Source organism: Parasteatoda tepidariorum, chromosome 3 (assembly GCF_982258835.1).
Source record: "Parasteatoda tepidariorum strain Cologne lab strain chromosome 3, Ptep-v5.0, whole genome shotgun sequence".
NCBI classification, from domain to species: domain Eukaryota; kingdom Metazoa; phylum Arthropoda; class Arachnida; order Araneae; family Theridiidae; genus Parasteatoda; species Parasteatoda tepidariorum.
In genome coordinates this window covers 107761205-107770636 of record NC_141757.1, presented here as the reverse complement: position 1 = coordinate 107770636, position 9432 = coordinate 107761205, and positions in this window count along the sequence as shown.

Here is a 9432-nt window from a genome sequence, read left to right as displayed (position 1 = left end):
ACTAATTAAGGTGTTAGGACTTGAGGAGGGATTGAAGAATTAGAAAATTTAAATACTGCGCATTCGGCTTTGTTGGCATTAAAGTTTATATGTTTTACAAGATTAATTGGAAAAGTGACCAAACTGATCACCAAAGACGGCTAGTATTGCTTATAAACTTGTTAAAAGAACAGGTAGTAAACTAATACAGATTATATAGATTAGAATAGAAATAATTGTGAATAATTTTATCATAAAAAACATTAAAAACTTTAAATATGAGCCCTGGTAAAAATAAAAAGAAATAAGTTAGAGTATTATAATTTCAAGTAATGGTTTACTACAACACTTCAAAACAAAAACTCAGTCAGGAAAAAAATCATCAAGAAATTCTAAAATTATCGGCCGCTTTCTTTTATTATTAATTTGATCTTTATCTGACTTTTTTATTAATACTTATGCTTCCCTGATTTTTTATGACTGTCACAATTATTTATTTATGATTATGGTGTTGAAGTTGATCGAATCAAAAAGAACGTGGACACGAAAAACCTCGAACAATACCCATTTTCCCAATAAATAAAAACTTATTCTCATTTTTTCATCTAAGTAATAAATAGTGAAATTTGATAAATTAAAACCTTAAACATTTTCTCATCATGATAAACAATTGTAAAATAGAAGTCTTTTGCAACTGCATATCCCTAACTTTCAGATTTTTGTTGAAAGCAAAAACGTGCGAAAAACCACTTTTAGAGGCTCTGTTACGTTATAAGAAATGTTTTTCAAACCTTAACATACATAATAGTGATTCTTATTCAGATGCCGAAAGCATTTGACTTAACTGAGTGAATAAACTAGAAAATGTATTCTGTATTTTTTAGCACTTTTATCTGAAATGTCAACGCTTTTAAATTGATTTAAATAAATTTACATTTATTTTTCCTATAAGCATGTTGTACTTGTTTTTCTTTGTAAAAGATATGTAAACTGCGAAAAATAACTTGAAAAGGATTTTAAAAGAAATTTATTTCACTTTTTTCTTCAATGTTATTCAAATTCCTAAATAGTTGTCTTTATCACGCTCAGATGCAAAAAAGTATTTTCCAAAAAAAAAAAAAATTCTGATAATTTATTCAATATCTCGTTCAAATAGTTTTTTTTTAAATAGAATTGTAACTAAAAATTAAAAATCAAGCAAAAACCAAACTTATGAAGTACTTTAAAAAGGTAAGAGACAGGTAAAAAAAAAAAATAATATGAAAAAAATTTTATTTCAGAGCAGCAGTCAAGAATGCCAAAAAAATTTTGATTGCTTTATTACGATCACTGGTCACCCATTGGTCAAATGCTTTTTTTTTCTGGTTTGACTCCGATAAAAGTCACAACATTTCAAATCTGCAAAAACTTTCTCAATTGATGTTTGTTGTCGAACTGGTTTTCAAATCCTGACTATATGCGTGTTTCAAGACGTTACAAAATACTTTTCCGTCTTCAGCATTCATGTTTAGATTAAAATCGCCATCAAGACAGCAATTATAAGTTAATAATAAAAAGAATATGAAAATACTTTAAATTGTTATTATGTAAATACATTAAAAATAACTGCTGGTGAAAATAAAAAGAAGAAAACAAATTCTAAAAAAAAAAATAGTGCGTGGAGTCCCTCCGCACGCAGGAAGTTAAACTTCGTAACCTGCGACGTTAATTGTAGAAGAATCGGCAGTCGTAGAAGGATCACTAGTTCTATTCAACGACTCTTTTTCCTGCTCCACTCGCTTCCGTGCTCTGTAATCACGGTAATATCGTACATTTTCCCCTCGTGGACCTCTTGAACCAGTGGAAGGGCTTGTGGTTGCCTCATCGTCTCGCCATGGAAAATTTATTTGTATTAATAATATATGTGAATGCGTCATAATGTAATTTCAAAGGAGAAAACCTAACAATCAATTGATATTCACAAGAGACGTACCTTGGCATAACCTTAAATCCGTCGCATTGTCCGTGGGATTGTTTTCACTCATTTTTTACAATTGTTATCCACTGAATTTGAAAAAAAAAAATACTACCCTATTAAATTATATGTGTATCAAAACAAACTAAAAATATATTTATAGAGAAACAATACTTTTATAATTTTTATTATTTTTATGCTAGTGGGAACCAAAACAATATGGAAATGAATGAGGGAAAACTGGATTCTACCACGTGATTTCCCGGCCAATAAAAATGTATCGTTAAACGTTTAACGCCAGGGCCGGCCCCAGGGCAGGGCGATCCGGGCGGCCGCCCGGAGCGCAATGATCTAGGGGCGCCAAAATGATAGTTAACAAGATTGAGAGGCGGCAGGCGGAATTTATCATTTTTATTTCTAAGCACATAATTCAAATAATATAATATATTTAAACATTAAGGCAAAACCTAGTTGAATTCAATTCAACATGACGAAACCACTCAACCCCCGCCTTTCAAGAATTGATTGTATTTTATATAATATTTTTGGTCTAAATAATATTTTGGTCTAAATAATACTTTGGTTTATATAATATTTTGGTCTTTTTGTATAATATTTTTGCTCTAAAAGACATGCCCAGAAATGAGCTACTGGCTCATTGCAAAGATTTGGAAATAGTTTTAACTGATGGAAATTCAAGCGATCTTAACGCCCTGGAACTAGCTGATGAAATAAGCATTGTTTCGTCATTATTAACAAAAAAGGAAACCCCTGTTGAAGTTCTCAAGTTTATCGCTACACTTAAATTAGCACCAAACCTCAGCATAGCATTAAGAATCTTACTTACATTGCCAGTCACTGTGGCTTCAGGGGAAAGAAGCTTTTCAAAACAAAAAATAATAAAAAATTATCTCAGAACGATGCAGGCGCAAAATCGTCTCAATGGATTGGCAATGATAGCTATAGAACACCAAATTAGTGACAAATTAGATTTGAAATCACTGTTTCGTGAGTTTCCAGAAGGAAAAGTTAGAAAAAGGGCATTTTAATTACTTTGGTTAGTTAGAATTTATTTATAATATGGGGTATTAGTTTAGTTAGCATTACTACACTTTAATCTTTGTTATTTTGCCTTAAATGCTAAATTGCTTATCTTGTTATCTGATGATTGAGTTTTTAATAAAACGTTTTTTTTAATATTTTTTTTTTTAATGTTTTCTTGACTTTCTGATATGGTCGCATGAGATTTACTTAAAAAAACGGGGGGGGCGCAAAATTAAGGTTTCGCCCGGAGGACCAAAATGTCTAGGGCCAGCCCTGTTAACGCAACCTTGTTGGAAGTCGCATAAGTAGTAAAACTTCGAAAATTATCAAACAACAGCTGTCGCGATAGCAACGCATGCAATGACGACGCATGACTCCATAAAACCTAAAACAAGACGCATTTTGTCAATGGGTAAATATGAATAAATAGGGGATTTTTTTTTAAAACTTTTGTTAAAATGTTATTTACCACTGTACGGTGCACAAATTAAAAAAAGCACCATAATAATTTTTGATCTAATAATCAGATTTTCTCGTACTAACATGATGAACTAATCTCAAATATGCTAAAATTAAAATGCGAAATCAAATACAAAAAAGTACTTTCCCTAAATAATCATGACTCTTTTTCAACAGATTTGAAATTTTGATTCTCAAAATAGCCGTAATTGGGAAAATAGAGGCAGTCGACAATGTGAACCACTTAATGTTAAATTCTCTTTTTGAGTGCATTCCCAAACCTCAAGAACTGGTTAAAATTATCTAAAAGCCTTTTAATACAGTTGTAAAATTCATTTATTTAAAGATAAGATAATTTATCATTTTTATTTATTATTTTATAATTATTATTTCAACAATAAGCGATAATATTTAAAGTTGTATGTTACAGAAAAAAGTACATAGGTTTAATCTAAGTAATTTTAAATTAGAAAATCCAAATTTTCAAAGAAATCAGTGGAATAGTCCTTGAAAAATAAAAATTTTGAAATACGGCTTCTTTGAGAAGGTGAAATACGCTACCTCCTGTCTGACTTCTGCCCAAATTAATCTATTGGAACCATATTTTCCCCATTGCGACTACATCCCATAAGTTAAGGGTCAAAAATTTGCTTCCGTTGAGAAAATGGGTATATGTGTTAAGAGAGGGTATGTTTTTAAGTCTGATTTTTTTACTTAATTAATAAATCATCTGCTCAATTGGGTACTTGCAATTCGAGAAGAAGACGATCACTGATACACAGACATGTGACCTATAATCTGAGCGCCAGATGATCATTGATAAACAAGATGGCATGTTGATGTAGAGCTACGTTTTCTAGAGCTAAGTTAGAATGTTAATTAAATACCACGCCGAATCACACGTGAAATTTGTTAAAATGTTATTCTTTCTCATCTAGGTCTTTTACTTAACTTAAAATTATTATTTGTTAATGCATTTTAGTGTAATCTTGATATATTTTTGTTTTGTGTACCTGGCAGCTTCGATGCATAATTAGTTTGCTTATGTTCTACGTGGTTTTGAGTCTTAGCAAAAGAATATAAATATAAGAATTTAAATCTTTGTAAAATACTGTAAAATGTATCACTTAAGAGAATTGATTCTTACGGGCTTGGCATATAGAAAGGAAAGAACAGTTGCTAACGTTAACAAATGCCACGTTTCAACAAGCAATCAGGATCGAATTTCCCACACTACGTCATTTGCAGATATTCCATTAAATTAGCACAAAGTTTAGTCCCTCTAACCATTAATGTTGAATCCTAGCATGAGAAAATCCAATCATTAGATCAAAAGTTATTTTGGTGTTCCTTTTTTATTTATTTATTTTTTTCACTCATGTGAGTAAAGCTATCTACTTATATAAATGACAGTAAATGAATGTGTTATAAGACTCTTTCTTACGAAATACAATATGTATTAAAATATTAAAAAAATAAAAACAGTTTTTTTTTCTCCTTTTATTATAATTAGGCCTTTATTAGCAATGCTTTTTAAGTTTACAAAACATTTCTCTCATAACAAAACATCGCATATGACTTACAAATCTAATGCACTCAGTCTTCTAATGTACTAAAAGAAAGAAAGAGAGAAAAAAATGTATCAGCCTTGTAACAGTAATAATGTAATCCTCTTTGCCCAACTCACGGTTTCTATCAGAATACATCGCATACATATAAGCTAAAATATGTCAATCGATATGATATTAATATCCCATCACACTTCATTCAGCGCAGTTGGATTTTGCGCTTGAATGCTTCCTCTGGATACATAAGTCACGTGGATTAGGAAACCTGCAGAATGTTTATTAGAGATTAAAGAACAGAAATTGGATAACGTCCTCAGAATTACATGCAAATTGCAGAGTTGACAAAAAGTAATTGATCATATGCAAAGATTAACGATTACATTTTAATCAAATAACGAATTGAATGATTTACGAATTTAATAGTAATTACAATTAGTAATGATCTAAAATAACAAGAAATTATCATAACGCCTAATTTATTTTTTTTTAACCGTCATTGTACAGCCGACCCAATTTTGAGTTTACGGAGTCTCGGAGTCTCAGTAGTCTCGTAATTTTTAACCCAATCCAGAAGACAAGGGAATTCCTGGATCGAGGATTGAGAGAAATTTGCCTCCGTGGAGAACTTTTTGCTGGAACTAACCCGTATTTGCGTTACATGGAGAGGAAAATCACGGAAACCTCCCATTGTTAGCCTGAGGGCAAGGGGACTCTAACCCATGATCCGTCTACCACTGAAGATATTTTGCGTCAGCACTGTGTCTCTAAATATATTGGTCTCAGGACTGTATATTATTGTAATAAACGGTGTAGTGGACAGTTGTGTAAAACCGGGCGGGCTGATAAAATCGAGACCGAGCATATTTGATGCAGACACCACATGAAACTAGTTGCAGACAGTAGCTATGTTATTTTGGGAGATATAACGCTATTATTGAGATATTTTTACAACGCTATTGTTTTGTAAACATTTGATTTGATTGAGTAAAAAACCTTCATAAAAATTGCAATATAGATTGTGAAAATTTTCGTGGAAAAGATTCGATCTTTACACCTCCGATTTTATTCAACAGTTTACAATTACTTGAAGATTTATTTTCGATTAACTTATCTGATAATTTCTAAGGTTATTAAAATATGTTATGCATCACGCTTAAAATGTTCCAAGCCTTCTTTCTTTCTAATTGGCGCTGTCGGATAAAACCGAAATCTAGCCAGTCTCGCAAAATTAGGTAGCAGGGAAAAGTGAAGACCAGGTAGCTAAGATTAAAGGGCCAGGTGGGAACTAATTTGTCCGACCTATTAAAAAATGTGAAATTTAATCGAGATTGTTTTGTTGTGTAAAAAAAAATGACTGTCAGGTATAAATTAAGAGATTTGAAATTCACGCCTTAAACGATAGCAAAAAAATTGTTTGGCACTTTAAAAAATATATTAGTTTCAAATATTACATTACCATGAATAATTTAAATTATTACTTTCTTCTGAAAATGTAAATTATCTACCAAAAGACATATCTTTAAATTTGAATATAAAGTATCGACGTTAATAAATTAGAATCAAAGCGAAAGCTTTTCATACGTTTTAGTAGTTCGTTTCTAATAAATTATACGAATAAACGATGTTGGATGTCTTCAGTTAAATTAGTTTTTTATATCTTTTTATAACTGTCGTTGAACAGCCGACCCAATTTTGAAGTTTACGACTACTAGTGCTCAACTCTGTGGGCTTGTAATTTTGAACCCAATCCAGAAGACAAGGGAACTCCTGGATCAAGAATTGGGAGAAATTTGCCTTCGTGGAGGACTTTCTGATGAAACTAACTTGCATTTGGGTTACATGGAGAGGAAGACCAGACCACGAGAACCTCCCACGGTTAGCCTGACGGCAAAGGGATTCTGACCCATGATCCATCTACCACTGAGGATATTTCAAGTCAGCACTGTGATCGGTGCAAGCCGGATGTGGAATTCGTATCGACCAGCCATCGCCGGGATCGAACCCGATTCAACTCATTGGAAGGCGAACGCTCTATCCCCCGAGCCATCGCGGCTAAGTTAAATCAGTTTATTAAAATTAAGTCTCACCTAGAGCTCTGTGCTGAGTGATGCTTACAATTTTAATCGTTTTTGTCTACTACCCTGAGAATTTTTCGCTAAATGAAATTTATCGCCAATTGAAATTTCAGCCACTTTCCGATTAGCTAGAAGCTTAAAGTTCAACGTCACCTCTCTGTTTGATTTGGGCACTAAAAGTGTTTTAATCGCAAAAAAAATTGCCAATCTAAATTTTGCCCATTTTTCGATCAGCTAATAGACTCTAATTCCATTGCTTCTCTGTCTTTGAGGACAATACAAATTACAGTCGAATGCCGCAGTGTAGAAAATATGAAAAACTAGGAACTACTTCCAATTATTTGTCAAGGAAATAAAAAAACATTAAAAAATCTGAAAAATTCTGATTTTTAGAGTTAACTGATATGCTTCTAAGCGATTAATTTTAATCATGGATTGTATGATTTTATCAGGTGGGTGCTTTGCCATTCTTTTTATACTTTTTTATACCTTGGGTTTTAAAATTAACTACACGTATTTTTCCAAAAAATAGTATGTGTAAAAGAATTATATATAAAACGTTTTTTAAAAAATATAACTTTGTCTGAAACTGGGTAAATTGAGAACAAAAGTGTCGCAATAATCACCATACGTAAAATATAATTTAAGTCAGATTAAAACACCAATTTTTGTAGGATTACAACACGAGTATAGGTTTTTCATGCGATTATAGCACCACTTTTGCTCTCAATTTGCACAGTTTCGGACAAAATTCTATTTTTTTTTAAATATTTTTTATATAATGTTTTTACACATAATATTTTTAGAAAAATACGTGTAGTTAATTTTAAAACTCAAGGTATAAAAAAGTATAAAAAGAATGGTAAAGCATCCAACTGATAAAATCATACAATCAATGTTTAAAATTAATCGCTTAGAAACATAACACTTCATAAAACCCTAAAAATCAGAATTTTTTAGATTCTAAAAATATTGGTACTTTTCAGTTTGCCTGTCGAAGCGAAAAGTCTCCAAAAAATGTAGACCTCCACTTACTTTTTTTTCCTTCATTTCATTAATTTTAAAAACGCATACAAATTTATTACAATAAAAATTTAATTAAAAAATAAACAAAATAAAAAGTTAAACTAAATTTAAAAAATTTATAAAATGACAATAATTAAATAAAATAAAAATAATTATTTAAAATTTTTAAAAAATGAAATAAATAGTTGAATTTCTTTTCCAAAAGTATCTGGTATTCATTTTTATATTTTTGAAAATTACTATTTCAGCGCCCCTTAAAATTTTATTTAAACGATTTTTGATCTGCATTAATTTCTTACAACCGTCTGTAAATATTCCTAGGTATGCCCTGGTGCTCAAAATCAAGATACTAAACAATCTTCCTTTACCTAACATAACTGAACTTCAAATCGTATGTGTGGTTTGTCTTCTATTGAAATCATTTCCTCTGACACTGATCTAGATATCTGGTTTTCATTTTTTACATTTTGAAAAATTTTAAATAACTTAGGTAATGAGTTATTGAGCATTCCATTCTTTCCAATTGTTTTAAAATATTGTTTTAATTTCCTTGTTAGAGCTTGTTTGTTATATCTTCTATATCTCCTTGTTTCCCTCTTTCATTGAGTGTTTCAACATTAAAGAAGTTCTTATTTACTGAACAAAGACGATTGTGTGTCATTTTACGGGACATTATTTGTGCTCTTTTCAAATTGTTTAGCTTTATTCATGTCCTAGAATTTTCTAAAAATCGGATCGCGCGTACGTTGTTGGGCTACCAAAGAGAAGGAGACATCACCTCTGCAGAGGATCAAAATTCTTCGGATCATTCTCTGGGATGTTTCCCAGACCGTCGCCAATGGCCCATTGTGCAGTTCCAGTACTACGTAAATTAAATACCTACCTGAAAATATGACATTCGTTTTGTTATATGTAACTGGTTTCAAACAAATCTCGCAGTGAAACAAATTTATGAATAAAGTCGCAAATGTTATCCAAACTAAGAGCATCGGTGGCGAGTACCAAAATAATAAGTCCCGCAGTGGACTGATCGTTAAGACACGGTTCTCTGCAGATCACCGAAGTCAAGCATCACTGGCTACGGTCAGTGTGCGGGTGGGTGACCACTTGGATCAGCCTGCGTAGGGACCTAGGGTGTGCGGTGTCCTCGTTAAACTGTTCTACCGTAAAGTGCTCGACTTCGCGTGCAGATCGTCGGGCTACCGAAGCGGGGGAGCCATCCCCTCTGCAGAGGATCTAAATTGTGATGGCATGTCTTCGGATCATCCTCTGGGATGATTCCCAGACCGTCGCCAATAGCCCATTGTGCAGCTCTAGTGCGACGTAA